Genomic DNA, 18,424 nt, shown 5'->3' on the forward strand with positions numbered 1-18,424 from the left:
CCCATCCTTTGTCGGCCATGAGGAGCATTTGCAATCCGACTGATGAATCACTGACTACAGCTATGTCATCAGCACACTGGGTTCCCATGATGCATTCTGTGAGGACTCTGGTTTTACTTTTGAATCAGCTTTAATCAAATGGATGTCAAACAGAAGGAAACCTGATTTTAACACTGTATTTCTGTTTAATCTTTTTGTGCACCAGCCAGAGTCATACAGCTCTGTAAATTCCACAAATACCAGGTGGTAGCACACACACACATCTCCACCACTGTATTTAAAGACCTCTGTTCACCATCAGTGATTAGTCTTAAATTCACATTAGTAAACAGCTTTTTAATAATTCTTATGAACTTCGCTGGGCAACCCGGCTTTCCCAAGATGTTAAAGAGAAGTTCTTGATTGAGAGTGTCAAAAGCCTTTGGGAAATCCACCACAGCTCGATAAAGGATCCTGCACTGTTCTTTTGTTTCTCCATCAATTGTCAGAATTAGAGATTAGAGATATATTGCTTTAAGTTTTCTGTCTTGACGCTTTGATGTCTTCCTTGGTCGACCAGTATGTTTGCCTTTAACAACCTTCCCATGTTGTTTGTATTTGGTCCAGAGTTTAGACACAGCTGACTGTGAACAACCAACATCTTTTGCAACATTGCGTGATGATTTACCCTGTTTTAAGAGTTTGATAATCCTCTCCTTTGTTTCAATTGACATCTCTCGTGTTGGAGCCATGATTCATGTCAGTCCACTTGGTGCAACAGCTCTCCAAGGTGTGATCACTCCTTTTTAGATGCAGACTAACGAGCAGATCTGATTTGATGCAGGTGTTAGTTTTGGGGATGAAAATTTACAGGGTTATTCCATAATTTATTCCTCAGAATTGAGTGATTCCATATTTTTTTCCCTCTGCTTGGTCTAAAAAAGTAACCGTTACTGACTGCCACAATTATTTTTCCTGATTTCTTATAGTGTTTCTTAAAGCCAGAAAGTTGCCATTTGAAATTACTTTAGTTTTGTGTCATGTCTGTGATCTGCTTTTTTTCTACAAAATTAAACAACTGAATGAACATCCTCCGAGGCCGGTGATTCCATAATTATTGCCAGGGGTTGTACACTCAACAAAAATATAAACGCAACACTTTTGGTTTTGCTCCCATTTTGTATGAGATGAACTCAAAGATCTAAAACTTTTTCCACATACACAGTATCACCATTTCCCTTAAATATTGTTCACAAACCAGTCTAAATCTGTGATAGTGAGCACTTCTCCTTTGCTGAGATAATCCATCCCACCTCACAGGTGTGCCATATCAAGATGCTGATCAGACACCATGATTAGTGCACAGGTGTGCCTTAGACTGTCCACAATAAAAGGCCACTCTGAAAGGCGCAGTTTTATCACACAGCACAATGTCACAGATGTCGCAAGATTTGAGGGAGCGTGCAATTGGCATGCTGACAGCAGGAATGTCAACCAGAGCTGTTGCTCGTGTATTGAATGTTCATTTCTCTACCATAAGCCGTCTCCAAAGAATTTGGCAGTACATCCAACCAGCCTCACAACCGCAGACCACGTGTAACCACACCAGCCCAGGACCTCCACATCCAGCATGTTCACCTCCAAGATCGTCTGAGACCAGCCACTCGGACAGCTGCTGAAACAATCGGTTTGCATAACCAAGGAATTTCTGCACAAACTGTCAGAAACCGTCTCTGGGAAGCTCATCTGCATGCTCGTCGTCCTCATCGGGGTCTCGACCTGACTCCAGTTTGTCGTCGTAACCGACTTGAGTGGGCAAATGCTCACATTTGCTGGCGTTTGGCACGTTGGAGAGGTGTTCTCTTCATGGATGAATCCCGGTTCACACTGTCCAGGGCAGATGGCAGACAGCATGTGTGGCGTCGTGTGGGTGAGTGGTTTTCTGATGTCAATGTTGTGGATCGAGTGGCCCATGGTGGCGGTGGGGTTATGGTATGGGCAGGCGTCTGTTATGGACGAAGAACACAGCTGCATTTTATTGATGGCATTTTGAATGCACAGAGATACCATGACGAGATCCTGAGGCCCATTGTTGTGCCATACATCCAAGAACATCACCTCATGTTGCAAGGATCTATACACAATTCTTGGAAGCTGAAAATGTCCCAGTTCTTGCATGGCCGGCATACTCACCGGACATGTCACCCATTGAGCATGTTTGGGATGCTCTGGACAGGCGTATACGACAGCGTGTACCAGTTCCTGCCAATATCCAGCAACTTCGCACAGCCATTGAAGAGGAGTGGACCAACATTCCACAGGCCACAATTGACAACCTGATCAACTCTATGCGAAGGAGATGTGTTGCACTGCATGAGGCAAATGGTGGTCACACCAGATACTGACTGGTATCCCCCCCAATAAAACAAAACTGCACCTTTCAGAGTGGCCTTTTATTGTGGACAGTCTAAGGCACACCTGTGCACTAATCATGGTGTCTAATCAGCATCTTGATATGGCACACCTGTGAGGTGGGATGGATTATCTCACCAAAGGAGAAGTGCTCACTATCACAGAGTTAGACTGGTTTGTGAACAATATTTGAGGGAAATGGTGATATTGTGTATGTGGAAAAAGTTTTAGATCTTTGAGTTCATCTCATACAAAATGGGAGCAAAACCAAAAGTGTTGCGTTTATATTTTTGTTGAGTGTATATATATATATATATATATATAGACAGATACATACATACACATACACACATACATAGACACACATTTTAATAAGTGGTACTGTAGGTTCGACAATGTAATTTAACATGACAAGGCATATTAACACCTCAGGTACAACAGGTAGTTTTTTTGCCAGCCTAAAACGGATGTTTGACAGCACTCGGACTGACCAGTACTCAGAACAGTGGGAAAGTCCAAAGAACTCAGTGAAAATTGAAGGAGAATTGTAGTGCCATTTCTAAACAACTGCAGATTCCAAGATCACCTGTTCAAACAACTCTGCGTAAGTACAAATTAGTTGGATGTGTCACCACTAGGGGTGTCACAGGACACAGAGGTCATGGTTCAGTTCATATTTGTGTTTAGATGTCACGGTTCAGTATGAGTTTAGTACAGTATCTTTAATCTGTCGGCACCAGAGAGCTGCTTTATCACTGAGAGACAAAGTGTAAATGTAAACTCTCTTTTTTCATTAAACGTTTATGAATTGGATAACATATCATTCACGGTGGGATAAATTTAATGTGCAGCACATTAAGTGTTTTGTTTTTTGCAACGTGTTGTGCCAGACTCCTCGTGCCAACTACCAATGCGGATCTGGTTGTATCCGCTGTGGCGACCCCAAACACAAAACGGGAGCGGCTGAATGGATAAGAACAAGTTGTGCCAGACTCCCTTCAATATTTTGCCCATTTTTGTTTGTGTTTTGCCAGCGTTCTCCCCAGACAATGGAATAACGGTGCCATGCCATTACACTGCCACTCCAGCGCTGCTATACTGTGGCATCTTGCAATGTTTAAGTGAGAGACTTGATGGGAATCTGATGGCGTGCAAACCCATTTTTTTCAGAGGAATTTCATATTAACAACTTCAGCTCTTTATTTTCCTGTTTACATCCAGGCGACACAAACCCTGACAAAACGCAAGCTTTACATGAAGCCCGATGATCAGAGGATGATCTCTGCATTTGTCTGCATTCATCCTTGGTGGCGACCACAGCCTGTGCTGCTGAGGAGGAGCAGCCAGAAATACATCCCAACGTGCGGGGCGCTGTGATTGCCGGTCCGTCCATGGAGGGAGCAATGCCAGCGCAGAGCGTCACGGAGGCCAATGCCGGTGCACAACCGACTTGCTGAATGCAGTCTGCCGTGGGATCAACCAGATCGGAGGCTATCAATGCTGTGGCCACTGTGACAGGGAACAGGGTACGAACTGATATTCGAACGACATTCATGCAATTTGACCTGCAGTCAAACTGCATTCGAATTCCTCGGACAGTATCCGTGTGGCACTTAGGAAAATACTGCCAAATTGGTAGGCCAGCACGAATGTAGAAAGCAGGCACACAACCGTCGTGCTGCATATTTGTACAGCGGTCATACTGCTGTGTGACTGCTAGCTCAAGTGGCATATGAACTGGAATCTGACATGGCAACCCACCAGCATTCAGAGCAGTCTGATCATGTTGGCACGTCCCGATTGTGCCGCCGACGAGCCGGACCCCCCTACATCCTGTTCAGGTTCTCAAATGAAATATTGTAATGTGCAACATCTGTGTCACACACTCATCATGTGCACTAGACATGAACATTGCACAATCACACCAAATGTACCATGTCACAGCAAGTCATCACGTCTGTGATGCGATGATGTGCACTGCGGCCATGTGCACGGAGTCTAACATGATAAAATGATAATACAGATGAGTCCTCTGACACACAAGGTGGACTGACAGCAGATGTGTGATTACATGCTCATCCTGGATGTTATAGTACGATCACAGACGCTGTGTCAGCGAGTCAGTGCGTCTCAGAGCCGGCTGATCGGGCTGTCACTGTGACACCAAGTATCATGTGTCGTGTTTGCCTGTGACATAAAACAAGTTTAAAAGACAAGAAAACTAAAGATGACAAGTTGAATCTCCGCCCAGAAGAGGAGACTCTATGGAGGGTGGAAACTGGGGCCATCTGTGCTCTGAACTCCAAATGTGCACATGCTGACACACACACACATGCACAGATTGGCTCCTGCAGGAGTGGAGCGCATGATCGGTGTTAACACACACTTAAGGTGAAAACTTCAATACCAACAAAACTGGCCGGTGTGGCTGTTTCATTTTATTTATTTTTTTTTTTATTTTATTTGGATTTGAAAGTGCAAAAAGTGCACTGCATTGGTTGCTTAGCAGTCGTGGGTGGTGGTGACGTTTGCAAAATTGTTTTTTTTCCCCTCTCTCTCCTTAAATCTGGTACAACTGTGTAGCTATAAATGACTGTTCTCCACCCTTCCCTGCTGGTCAGTTGGATATCTGCACCAAATGTTGCCAGCAGCTTTATAAGCTCCAGGTTCCCGTCAATGACGGACTGGTGGAGCGCTGTCTGTCCTTCTGCTCCGAAAGAGTTGACACTGAATTTGCAGTTTGTCATGTTCTGCAGCAATGAGTGCACCTCCATTGTGTTGCGTTTTCTTCATCGTTTCTTGGAAAACCTTCTGCAGCGTGGAAAAAGGCAACACGCCCGCCTGCCTCATGATTGCAGTTTGGCTGGAAGGTGTTGGACAAAGTGATCCTGCCTGCATCCCTGAAGCTGATAATAATCATCTTCCCCTGTCAAGTGTCTCTAGTCAATGCCACAGGTGGGTTAAGAGCAGTTTTAGTATATTTAATATGATGTGAGCGCGACACTCAGCAGCGGTCTTCAAAAGAGTGGACCACAGCACTCGTCTTGCCATAGCTCGTGTGCCTTGATGGAGAGAGTGGCGTCACCTCAGAACATGGCACCATTATGGTTCCAATTGCGCTGAACTACTGAATGAACCTTTTATATTTTCAACATTTTTTTAAATCATTTAACCACATAGGTACAGGTGCTATCAATATATATATACAAATAGTTAAGCTATCAAATGTACAATTTATGATAATTTATCTAATTTTACATTTAATTTGGCCCTCAACAAGCTTTTCTTTCTACAATCACCACCTCCAAATCAAAGGTAAGCTGTTCATTTTCCTCTTTTATTGACTTTGTGCTATAAATTTGCAGACTTTTCTGGGTTATGGGCCTGTAAATACAGCTAATTTCGCAAGATGACCAGACTTTGGGCACCCCCCCCCCCCCCCCCCCATATTCATCATCATCGAATTTTTGCCTTGAACTTTGATGACCCCTGGCAAGGTCACCGTTTGATTTTCGGTGGAGAAATTTGGGGAAAGTTTGTTTCTTGGCAGGTTCCAACTCTGAAGCAAGTTTCATTGAAATCCGAGTCGGCTTTAATCACACCCTAAAGTAAATCTGCCTGAACTTTACAAATATTGGCTCTTAATGGAAATGCATTGAACGGTACATTTTATCTGATGTAAGGAAAAATCTGTTGTACAAAATCTGTTATATATGGTTTTTATTACATGGAAAACAATACAAAAACTTTCAGACTTTTTTTTTGTCCGGTAACTGCGAATATCTGGTTTATACGATGACGGTTTAGGTGAGTTTTACTGTACATGGGAAATGAACAATAAATTTAGCTCACAAAACTTTGAGATGAAGTCAGCTTCCATCCCACATGGCTGACTTTTTTTCCCAAATTTTTCTTCTGTTCGGACCTGATAATCCAGCAGTTAAGGGATAGAATTGTGCCCTTTTTTACAAAAAAGGGCCAATCTTTGTCTAGGGACTCTTTAGGTTATATTAAGTCATGTCAAAGCAGGAGACATTTGTATCCAGCCCTGTATCCTACTTTTTTAAAAGGGTGTTTGCATGGTTATAATACAGTGTATATTTTGCTATTCATATGACAATGCGATCATATGGTTATTATGTAGGGGGCCAGTGATCAAGACTGGACATTGTTAAGCTGTAGAGAATGGCTACTGCAACTAGTGGAAAGCTATACTGAGCTTATGTGATCATATATCGTCCATTGTGCGGCGTCATACGTCGTCGTACATCCTTATACATTAGCAGGATGGTATGTTTCAAAATGGAAAGAGGTACAGGAGGGATCTTTAACAGGCCTCTACCTCTGAGACATAAAATTAGGTCACTGTGATCTTCCTAGCATGAAAGCTGTAGAGAGTAGTTCATTAAAAATATTCATGAAACGTTTGTGCATATCTAGGAAGTTTGCCAACCAGGTATTTACAATGTTTTCAGTTAAAAAATATGGTGATAATCATCTTAATACCAATAACATAAAATAATAATGACAACAACAACAACTATAATAATGATAATGGTTATGGCCATATAAACAAAACTGATTTAAACTCGCCCCTACTGGTGGTTGGCTCTCAATGCAGTATTGTATCACTTCCTGTTCCGGAGCATAGCGGTGTTTTGCTGTATCTGTTAGCTGTTTAATCTGCACAATTAGATTGATCTAGTTAACTAGATAACGATTTGTTTCACAGTGTAATCTTCACGTGCCTTATCTAAAGCACTCCCTCTGCTGAATCACCTCTAAATTATTTACACATTATTCACTTTGTGTGTTTTTAGGAATCCGCTAGCTTAGCGCAGCTACTAGCTCTTAGCCGGTTTAGCATGGCGGCTTCTCCTGTCTCTCCCGCACTTTTCTGCTCTGGGTGTGAAATGTTTAGTTATTCCTCGACCTCCTTTAGCAGTAATGGTACTTGTAATAAGTGTAGCTTATTCGTAGCTGTGGAGGCCAGGCTGGGCAAATTGGAGACTCGGCTCCGCACCTTGGAAAATCCTACAGCTAGCCAGGCCCCTGTAGTCCGTGCGGACCAAGGTAGCTTAGCCGCCGTTAGTTCCCCTCCGGCAGATCCCGAGCAGCCGGGGAAAGCAGGCCGACTGGGTGACTGTGAGGAGGGAAGCGTAGTCCTAAACAGAAGCCAACCCGTTCACATCTCTAACCGTTTTTCCCCACTCGGCGACACACCCGCTGAGGAACAAACTCTGGTTATTGGCGACTCTGTTTTGAGAAACGTGAAGTTAGCATCACCAGCAACCATAGTCAGATGTCTTCCGGGGGCCAGAGAAGGCAACACTGAAGGAAATTTGAAACTGCTGGCTAAGGCTAAGCGTAAATTTGGTAAGACTGTAATTCACATCGGCAGTAATGACACCCACTTACGCCAATCGGAGGTCACTAAAATTAACATTGAATCGTGTGTAAGTTTGCAAAAACAATGTCGGACTCTGTAGTTTTTTCTGGACCCCTCCCCAATCGGACCGGGAGTGACATGTTTAGCCGCAGGTTCTCCTTGAATTGCTGGCTGCCTGAGTGGTGTCCAAAAAATGAGGTGGGCTTCATAGATAATTGGCAAAGCTTCTGGGGAAAACCTGGTCTTGTTAGGAGAGACGGCATCCATCCCACTTTGGATGGAGCAGCTCTCATTTCTAGAAATCTGGCCAATTTTCTTAAATCCTCCAAACCGTGACTATTCAGGGTTGGGACCAGGAAGCAGAGTTGTAGTCTTACACACCTCTCTGCAGCTTCTCTCCCCCTGCCATCCCCTCATTACCCCATCCCCGTAGAGACGGTGCCTGCTCCCAGACCACCAATAACCAGCAAAAATCTATTTAAGCATAAAAATTCAAAAAGAAAAAATAATATAGCACCTTCAACTGCACCACAGACTAAAACAGTTAAATGTGGACTATTAAACATTAGATCTCTCTCTTCTAAGTCCCTGTTAGTAAATGATATAATAATTGATCAACATATTGATTTATTCTGCCTTACAAAAACCTGGTTACAGCAGGATGAATATGATAGTTTAAATGAGTCAACACCCCCGAGTCACACTAACTGCCAGAACGCTCGTAGCACGGGCCGAGGCGGAGGATTAGCAGAAATCTTCCACTCCAGCTTATTAATTAATCAAAAACCCAGAGCTTTAATTCATTTGAAAGCTTGACTCTTAGTCTTGTCCATCCAAATTGGAAGTCCCAAAAAACAGTTTTATTTGTTGTTATCTATCGTCCACCTGGTCGTTACTGTGAGTTTCTCTGTGAATTTTCGGACCTTTTGTCTGACTTAGTGCTTAGCTCAGATAAGATAATTATAGTGGGCGATTTTAATATCCACATAGATGCTGAGAATGACAGCCTCAACACTGCATTTAATCTATTGTTAGACTCAATTGGCTTTGCTCAAAATGTAAATGAGTCCACCCACCAATTTAATCACACCTTAGATCTTGTTCTGACTTATGGTATGGAAATTGAAGACTTAACAGTATTCCCTGAAAACCCCCTTCTGTCTGATCATTTCTTAATAACATTTACTCTGATGGACTACCCAGCAGTGGGGAATAAGTTTCATTACACTAGAAGTCTTTCAGAAAGCGCTGTAACTAGGTTTAAGGATATGATTCCTTCTTTATGTTCTCCAAAGCCATATACCAACACAGGGCAGAGTAGCTATCTAAACTCTGTGAGTGAGATAGATTATCTCGTCAATAATTTTATATCCTCATTGAGGACAACTTTGGATGCTGTAGCTCCTCTGAAAAAGAGAGCCTTAAATCAGAAGTGCCTGACTCCGTGGTATAACTCAAACTCGCAGCTTAAAGCAGATAACCCGTAAGCTGGAGAGGAAATGGCGTCTCACTAATTTAGAAGATCTTCACTTAGCCTGGAAAAAGAGTCTGTGGCTCTATAAAAAAGCCCTCCGTAAAGCTAGGACATCTTACTACTCATCACTAATTGAAGAAAATAAGAACAACCCCAGGTTTCTTTTCAGCACTGTAGCCAGGCTGACAAAGAGTCAGAGCTCTATTGAGATGAGTATTCCTTTAACTTTAACTAGTAATGACTTCATGACTTTCTTTGCTAATAAAATTTTAACTATTAGAGAAAAAATTACTCATAACCATCCCAAAGACATATCGTTCTCTTTGGCTGCTTTCAGTGATGCCGGTATTTGGTTAGACTCTTTCTCTCTGATTGATCTGAGTTATTTTCATTAGTTACTTCCTCCAAACCATCAACATGTCTATTAGACCCCATTCCTGCCAGGCTGCTCAAGGAAGCCCTACCATTAATTAATGCTTCGATCTTAAATATGATCAATCTATCTTTGTTAGTTGGCTATGTACCACAGGCTTTTAAGGTGGCAGTAATTAAACCATTACTTAAAAAGCCATCACTTGACCCAGCTATCTTAGCTACTTATAGGCCAATCTCCAACCTTCCTTTTCTCTCAAAAATTCTTGAAAGGGTAGTTGTAAAACAGCTAACTGATCATCTGCAGAGGAATGGTCTATTTGAAGAGTTTCAGTCAGGGTTTAGAATTCATCATAGTACAGAAACAGCATTAGTGAAGGTTACAAATGATCTTCTTATGGCCTCAGACAGTGGACTCATCTCTGTGCTTGTTCTGTTAGACCTCAGTGCTGCTTTTGATACTGTTGACCATAAAATTTTATTATAGAGATTAGAGTACGCCACAGGTATTAAAGGCACTGCGCTGCGGTGGTTTAAATCATATTTATCTAATAGATTACAATTTGTTCATGTAAATGGGTTGTCTTCTTCACAGACTAAGGTTAGTTATGGAGTTCCACAAGGTTCTGTGCTAGGACCAATTTTATTCACTTTATACATGCTTCCCTTAGGCAGTATTATTAGACAGCATTGCTTAAATTTTCATTGTTACACAGATGATACCCAGCTTTATCTATCCATGAAGCCAGAGGACACACACCAATTAGCTAAACTGCAGGATTGTCTTACAGACATAAAGACATGGATGACCTCTAATTTCCTGCTTTTAAACTCAGATAAAACTGAAGTTATTGTACTTGGCCCCACAATCTTAGAAACATGGTGTCTAACCAGATCCTTACTCTGGATGGCATTACCCTGACCTCTAGTAATACTGTGAGAAATCTTGGAGTCATTTTTGATCAGGATATGTCATCCAATGCGCATATTAAACAAATATGTTGGACTGCTTTTTTGCATTTGCGCAATATCTCTAAAATTAGAAAGGTCTTGTCTCGGAGTGATGCTGAAAAACTAATTCATGCATTTATTTCCTCTAGGCTGGACTATTGTAATTCATTATTATCAGGTTGTCCTAAAAGTTCCCTGAAAAGCCTTCAGTTAATTCAAAATGCTGCAGCTAGAGTACTGACAGGGACTAGAAGGAGAGAGCATATCTCACCCATATTGGCCTCTCTTCATTGGCTTCCTGTTAATTCTAGAATAGAATTTAAAATTCTTCTTCTTACTTATAAGGTTTTGAATAATCAGGTCCCATCTTATCTTAGGGACCTCGTAGTACCATATCACCCCAATAGAGTGCTTCGCTCTCAGACTGCAGGCTTACTTGTAGTTCCTAGGGTTTGTAAGAGTAGAATGGGAGGCAGAGCCTTCAGCTTTCAGGCTCCTCTCCTGTGGAACCAGCTCCCAATTCGGATCAGGGAGACAGACACCCTCTCTACTTTTAAGATTAAGCTTAAAACTTTCCTTTTTGCTAAAGCTTATAGTTGGGGCTGGATCAGGTGACCCTGAACCATCCCTTAGTTATGCTGCTATAGACTTAGACTGCTGGGGGGGTTCCCATGATGCACTGAGTGTTTCTTTCTCTTTTTGCTCTGTATGCACCACTCTGCATTTAATCATTAGTGATTGATCTCTGCTCCCCTACACAGCATGTCTTTTTCCTGGTTCTCTCCCTCAGCCCCAACCAGTCCCAGCATTAGACTGCCCCTCCCTGAGCCTGGTTCTGCTGAAGGTTTCTTCCTGTTAAAAGGGAGTTTTTTTCCTTACCACTGTCGCCAAGTGCTTGCTCACAGGGGGTCGTTTTGACCGTTGGGGTTTTTCCGTAATTATTGTATGGCTTTGCCTTACAATATAAAGCGCCTTGGGGCAACTGTTTGTTGTGATTTGGCGCTATATAAATAAAATTGATTTGATCTGATTTGATTTCTTGTAATTAATAAAAAAGCATTTCTTTCCGTTCAAACACTGTTGTTATTTTAGAGTGTAAATATGTTAGAGTGCATGAGTAGCATCTTTCCTTTGCCCTATGCTCGCAAACAGCTATATTGCATAGGTATATTGATATTCACAATGAGTTAGACAATATTTAGTCACTTTCCCGAGATTAATGCTTTTTGTAAGTGTAAGCACACTGAAGTACATTCGAAGCATCCCTACTTAGCCTTAATTCATTTTTCATAACCTTCAAGTTTATATTATGAACTTAAAAAGACATTTGGATAAGAGTTTGTTATGAATTATATGCTGTAGAAGACTGAAAATGGTTATTCTCTTAAACCCAAGTTTTTAGAGTGTAGACGTTTATGGATTCAATGTCTCCTGATCTTATATAGTTCAGGACACTATAAAGTACCTCTGATAAAGTTTTGGCGCTTTTGTATAAAAGTGCATGATTCCCCTAAAATTTGTCCCTTAGTCGCTGGACTATGAAGGGAATCTACATCTTGAAACCCTTGTTGTGTCTATTTGTGCCTACAAATGCACAACAACCTGCATTTTCAGCGAATAAATAAATAAAATAACTGGATTTACATGCAGACAGATTAACAGCCAACGCTATTTTGGAAACAAGATGGCACCATGAGTCACGTGACTTTTTTTTTTTTTTTTTTTTTTTTACTTATGTCACCACTCTATCAAGGCACACGAACCATGCCCCCCCGCCACCCCCCACCCCACCCCCACCCTGTTTGCTTTCCACTCAGACCTCAGGTGCTGGCATTGTGGGGTTTCGTGCTGTTGTTTTTATTCCTCGTCTTTTTAATTTTATTATCTTTTTTAATTTTTTCATGGGAGAAGGTTTATGTCCGCATTTGGACTGCGCTCTGGGTAGCCGAGATAGATTTGGGAGCTGCTGCACTCCAAATTGCGGGAATCATTGGAGCCAGCTTCGTACCACATTGTGGGTGTTCATACACGGCTCTACGAATGCATGCCCTGTACGAATGCAGCTCGAATTCTGTTTGTTTTTCCAATTCTTGTGATTGGAACAGCATTCATGCTCTAGTGTGATGGGGCCCTAAAAGAATGGAGCCGGCAGATTAATTGCAAACTTTACACAAGTGCGATAAGATAAGAAAAGCCTTTATTCATCCCTCAATGGGGAAATTCCAGTGTCACATTGCAGCATAGAACAGTAGGAATAGACAGAAGGGCATGCAATAAAACAAGTATCTCTTTAAAAAAAAAAAGTCCTGTTATGATGACTTGTTTTAAGTGATAACTGTTCATTTTGATGCAGTCATGGTAAAGCCAGCAGCTGCTCTCCACTGTGAGAAAACTTAGAATCAGAATCAAATTTATTGCCAAGTAAGTTCTCACATACACGGAATTTGATCTGGTGTCATTGGTGCATAAACAACAATAAAAGAAAATACTTCTGTAAGAAGTAATAGGTGCATAAACAACAATAAAACGAAAAGGAAAAAATACTTCTGTAATGCCGCGTTCACACCAGGCACGACCAAACGCCACAAATTCGACGGATGCGCCACCATCGCCCGGTGTGCCGCTCGGCTTTCGCTACAAAAATTCACCCCAGTGTGTCATCAAATAGGAGGAGCTTCCATTCTGCTCGCCGGCTCCGGTTGTCAGTCAAGTTAACATGGCGGACCTTGATCACACGGAGCGAGTTGCTGTGCTCTTAACTGTTGTGGAACGCTGACAACCGTCGCCAGCGGCGCCGTCCCTGGGTTCACAACATCCTCACGGGGAGTTTCATTATTTGCTGCAGGAGCTGCGTCTGGATGACAGCCGCTTTCAGTGGTCCTTCCACCTCTGCAGGACCTAGTTTGAGGACATCCTGTCCCGTTCACGCTCGCACATGCAAACAATAAAAACCTCTGCCGCCCCTGCTGTGGTGCTGCTGCTCGCTCTTCCCCCAAAAACTCTGTCATAATTGTGTTGATGAACCAGTCACCATTTGTTTTATTATACATCTGTGTAGTTAATAAATAAAATATATCTTTACGGACGTTTCACTCGCGCGCGCACATGGAGGAAAAAAAACTCTCCGCTGCCTGCTGCAGGGCTGCTGCTCACTCTTCCCCCAAAAACTCTGTCATAATTGTCAAATAAAGGACAAAAGGAACATACGTCCTGCTCATAAGTCCTGGCTAACAGAGACAGGACATGTTCACATCCAACTCAGTCAAACTCCAGACATCTCCACGTCACTACATATTAGTCCCTGATTGGTCATCGCGGCGCGACAGGATGAAAAAGTTCAGATTTTTCAACTTGGGGAGGAGGGCAACACGACGTGATGCGATATCGTGCCGCAAATGCGCCAATCGCTCAAAATCGCTTCATTCGTGTCGCTTCGTTCACGTCCATCACATCGCGCTGCGTGGCTTGGCACCACAACGCGTCCTTCCATAGGGATAACATGGCAACCTGTCACCCCTGTCGCTCACACTGCGCCCGGTGTGAACGCAGCATAAGAAGTGAAGGAGTCAAAAAGACAAATGATCAGTCTGTACTTTGTGGGAGTGGGGGGGCAGCAGGGTAAAGGGGGGGTCTCTGGCATCATTTATAAGTCTAGCTGCAGACAGAAAGAAGCTGTTTTTGCGGCTTAAGGTTTTAGTCCTGATGGACCTCAGCCATCTGTCAGAGGGTGACAAAACATTTGTGACCTGGGTGAGAGGGATCGGCCACTATCTTCCTTGCTTGCCTAAGGGCCCTGGAGGTGTACAGGTACTGGCAAATAGTGCGCGTGCACGTCCATTAATCATGAAAGCAACCTGTTAAAAACAGTTTGCTCGAGGCTGAGTTTTGTGCATGCTTATAATACCCCTATCACACATAGCCAGAATGAGGCCCAATGGCGTCAAAATGGTGATTTGGCCCACAATCCGAAAAGTGTCCAGCAGTTGCAGTTCAAAAACGTTCTGACAGCCATCTGCGAGAGTCCACACAGTTAGTCCCGATCAGCGGCCCCAAGTGTGTTGCATATGTTCAAAACCCTCCAGGTGCCATTGAGATGGGACACCTATCCGACGGCGGTCCATGTGCAATCTGACTGCAATTTATATATTCTGATGGTGGAAAAACAGGATCCAAACCAATTTGAGCATGTACAAGAGAACCTCAAGATGGATCTGTCACGGCCAAGCCGGCTAGTATGACCTGCACATGCCATGTATAATAATCCTCCAATAATAATCCTTGTGCTGTGCTGCTGAAGTGAGCCAAAACACAAAAAAAGAAATTACATTTCCCTGGAAAGGCCGCGTCTGATGCATAGGACAGCATGGCCCACTGCCAGCAGTGTCTAGTAGCTGGCAACAGCGTTCACACACACACACAGCAGCAGCTCATTCAGCCGTTATGAACACACACACACACATCAATCATGTCAATCAGTCCAGCACCTACTCTACGCACACAGGCATGTTAACATGTGAATTTCATCACTGACAAGAATTCGATAAGCATCTCGATACATTACTAGCAATATGATACATATAGCGATACATGATGATACGATGCGATACGATTCACCCCTGTTCCCGGTGTAATTTGATATGTACACTCAACAAAAATATAAACGCAACACTTTTGGTTTTGCTCCCATTTTGTATGAGATGAACTCAAAGATCTAAAACTTTTTCTAAATACACAATATCACCATGTCCCTCAAATATTGTTCACAAACCAGTCTAAATCTGTGATAGTGAGCACTTCTCCTTTGCTGAGATAATCCATCCCACCTCACAGCTGTGCCATATCAAGATGCTGATTAGACACCATGATCAGTGCACAGGTGTGCCTTAGACTGCCCACAATAAAAGGCCACTCTGAAAGGAGCAGTTTTATCACACAGCACAATGCCACAGATGTTGCAAGATTTGAGGGAGCGTGCAATTGGCATGCTGACAGCAGGAATGTCAACCAGAGCTGTTGCTCGTGTATTGAATGTTCATTTCTCTACCATAAGCCGTCTCAAAAGGCGTTTCAGAGAATTTGGCAGTACATCCAACCAGCCTCACAACCGCAGACCACGTGTAACCACACCAGCCCAGGACCTCCACATCCAGCATGTTCAACTCCAAGATCGTCTGAGACCAGCCACTCGGACAGCTGCTGAAACAATCGGTTTGCATAACCAAAGAATTTCTGCACAAACTGTCAGAAACCGTCTCAGGGAAGCTCATCTGCATGCTCGTCGTCCTCATCGGGGTCTCGACCTGACTCCAGTTCATCGTCGTAACCGACTTGAGTGGGCAAATGCTCACATTCGCTGGCGTTTGGCACGTTGGAGAGGTGTTCTCTTCACGGATGAATCCCGGTTCACACTGTCCAGGGCAGATGGCAGACAGCGTGTATGGCGTCGTGTGGATGAGCGATTTTCTGATGTCAATTTTGTGGATCGAGTGGCCCATGGTTGCGGTGGGGTTATGGTATGGGCAGGCGTCTGTTATGGACGAAGAACACAGGTGCATTTTATTGATGGCATTTTGAATGCACAGAGATACCGTGACGAGATCCTGAGGCCCACTGTTGTGCCATACATCCAAGAACATCACCTCATGTTGCAGCAGGATAATGCACGGCCCCATGTTGCAAGGATCTATACACAATTCTTGGAAGCTGAAAATGTCCCAGTTCTTGCATGGCCAGCATACTCACCGGACATGTCACCCATTGAGCACGTTTGGGATGCTCTGGACCGGCGTATACGACAGCGTGTACCAGTTCCTGCCAATATCCAGCAACTTCGCACAGCCATTGAAGAGGAGTGGACCAACATTCCACAGGCCACAATTGACAACCTGATCAACTCTATGCGAAGGAGATGTGTTGCACTGCATGAGGCAAATGGTGGTCACACCAGATACTGACTGGTATCCCCCCCAATAAAACAAAACTGCACCTTTCAGAGTGGCCTTTTATTGTGGGCAGTCTAAGGCACACCTGTGCACTAATCATGGTGTCTAATCAGCATCTTGGTATGGCACACCTGTGAGGTGGGATGGATTATCTCAGCAAAGGAGAAGTACTCACCATCACAGATTTAGACTGGTTTGTGAACAATATTTGAGGGAAATGGTGATATTGTGTATGTGGAAAAAGTTTTAGATCTTTGAGTTCATCTCATACAAAATGGGAGCAAAACCAAAAGTGTTGCGTTCATAGTTTTGTTGAGTGTATTTGATGACAATTAATTTCCTCACAATGCGATATGATGCGATTTGGTGCTATACAGTTAATGATAGGTATTGATAAGATTTTATTGATATCTATTCCATTATCGATTCAATTTATCAATGCAATTCTTTATTGATTCCCTTCTCAATACCTCTTGTAAATCTTCTGTGTACTAAAAGTAGGCTTTACAGGTTTTCTATGTCAACAACATTTTATTGAGTCTTAAAGAAAATAAATATGAAACTGGTCACTGGATCCTTGATCTCTGGACAAAAATAAATATCAATAAAATCTGCACATGGTCACTGGATCCTTGATCCTTGGTTGTAGTTTACTGTTTGTAAGATAATGTTTGGAAAGAGGTGTCATTTGATTCAAAACTGCGATTCGCTCTGAAGTTATTATTAATTCAAACCAAAATCTGTGCGGCTCTTTGGAGCCGTGCACTTAGTCCTACAAAACAGAAGATATTATTATTATTATTTCCTTTACCTGATGGACAACTTCAGTTTACGCACCAGCTGGAGCTCACGCCAGAGAACCATCACGTCCCAGTTCGTGACTTTAATCCACACAAAGCTGACTCATGATTGACATCATTAAATGGCTTTGAGAGGGGTTAATGAAGACATTGTGGACCTGCTGTCGGACGTGAAGCAGAAAACCAGCAAACAGCAGGTCGAAGCGCTGCTTCGTTGCTTCAAGCAGACCCACAGCACTCTGCAATCAACGTAGAGAAATTATCATTTCCCAATAAACACCCTCAAAAACAACGGCTGCTCCGGTGTCCCGAACTGAAGGACCGATAAGGAAATCGTTAAGCTTTCTGGCTTCCATCCATGGTGCATTCAATGTGCATCGATTAATCTCCACATGCCTAACACGCATGTAACGTCAGTAACGCTGGGACGTGGAGGACGAGCACAGATGTGATTGCGTGACTGAGTGAGTGACAGCACCGTGCCAGCTTTGAAACATATGGTGTGAGTCTGGTACATATGATGGTTACTCTGGTGTTCAGTACTGGCAGGGACTGTGCAAAGGGAGAAACACAGTGCTCCCGCCCACTCCGGTCCCGTGTTTGCCATTAAGACGTTTAGACATCAGGCAGTCTTCAGCACCTTCTATGGCCGTCTGACAGCAGTCTGTGTCATCTGTTGTCTACATACGCTTTGGATGCGATCATGGAGGTGTGGACGTAATCTGGACACGTTCTGACATTGCTGACCACGCCTCTTTTAGAGATCCTTATAAACTTACTTGTATGTTTTTGTCAGCCAATCAGTGCAGTGTGACAGCGAACTACGGGGATGATGAACACATTTAAGCAGGGGTGCAAGCAGCTCTCAGTTGAATGGAGTCAGAGCGCCATCTACTGGACAAACGGTGCAAGGACATTTTACATTGCCGACACAAACATTATTTTAGTAACTGTTCTGTTTATGAGAAATTATCGGCATTCTATTGGCAAAATTTCAGCAAATAGTGAGTACTTTGAAAAGGGCTCATATCGGCCGATAATATCGGCCGGCTGATATATCAGTCGGGCTCTAGCCTCTTTCCTGCCCAACTGCATCCTATTATGG

At 43.2% G+C, this 18,424-nt stretch overlaps 1 protein-coding gene across 1 annotated transcript in view; it reads right to left on the reverse strand.

The window, feature by feature from the left end:
• LOC117519722 (storkhead-box protein 2-like) overlaps window positions 1-18,424 on the reverse strand; it is a 60,744-nt gene that overhangs the window by 40,870 nt on the left and 1,450 nt on the right. The gene's annotated exons all lie outside the window — the stretch shown is intronic.

The sequence above is a fragment of the Thalassophryne amazonica genome, chromosome 11, assembly GCF_902500255.1.
Source record: "Thalassophryne amazonica chromosome 11, fThaAma1.1, whole genome shotgun sequence".
Taxonomy (NCBI): Eukaryota; Metazoa; Chordata; class Actinopteri; order Batrachoidiformes; family Batrachoididae; genus Thalassophryne; species Thalassophryne amazonica.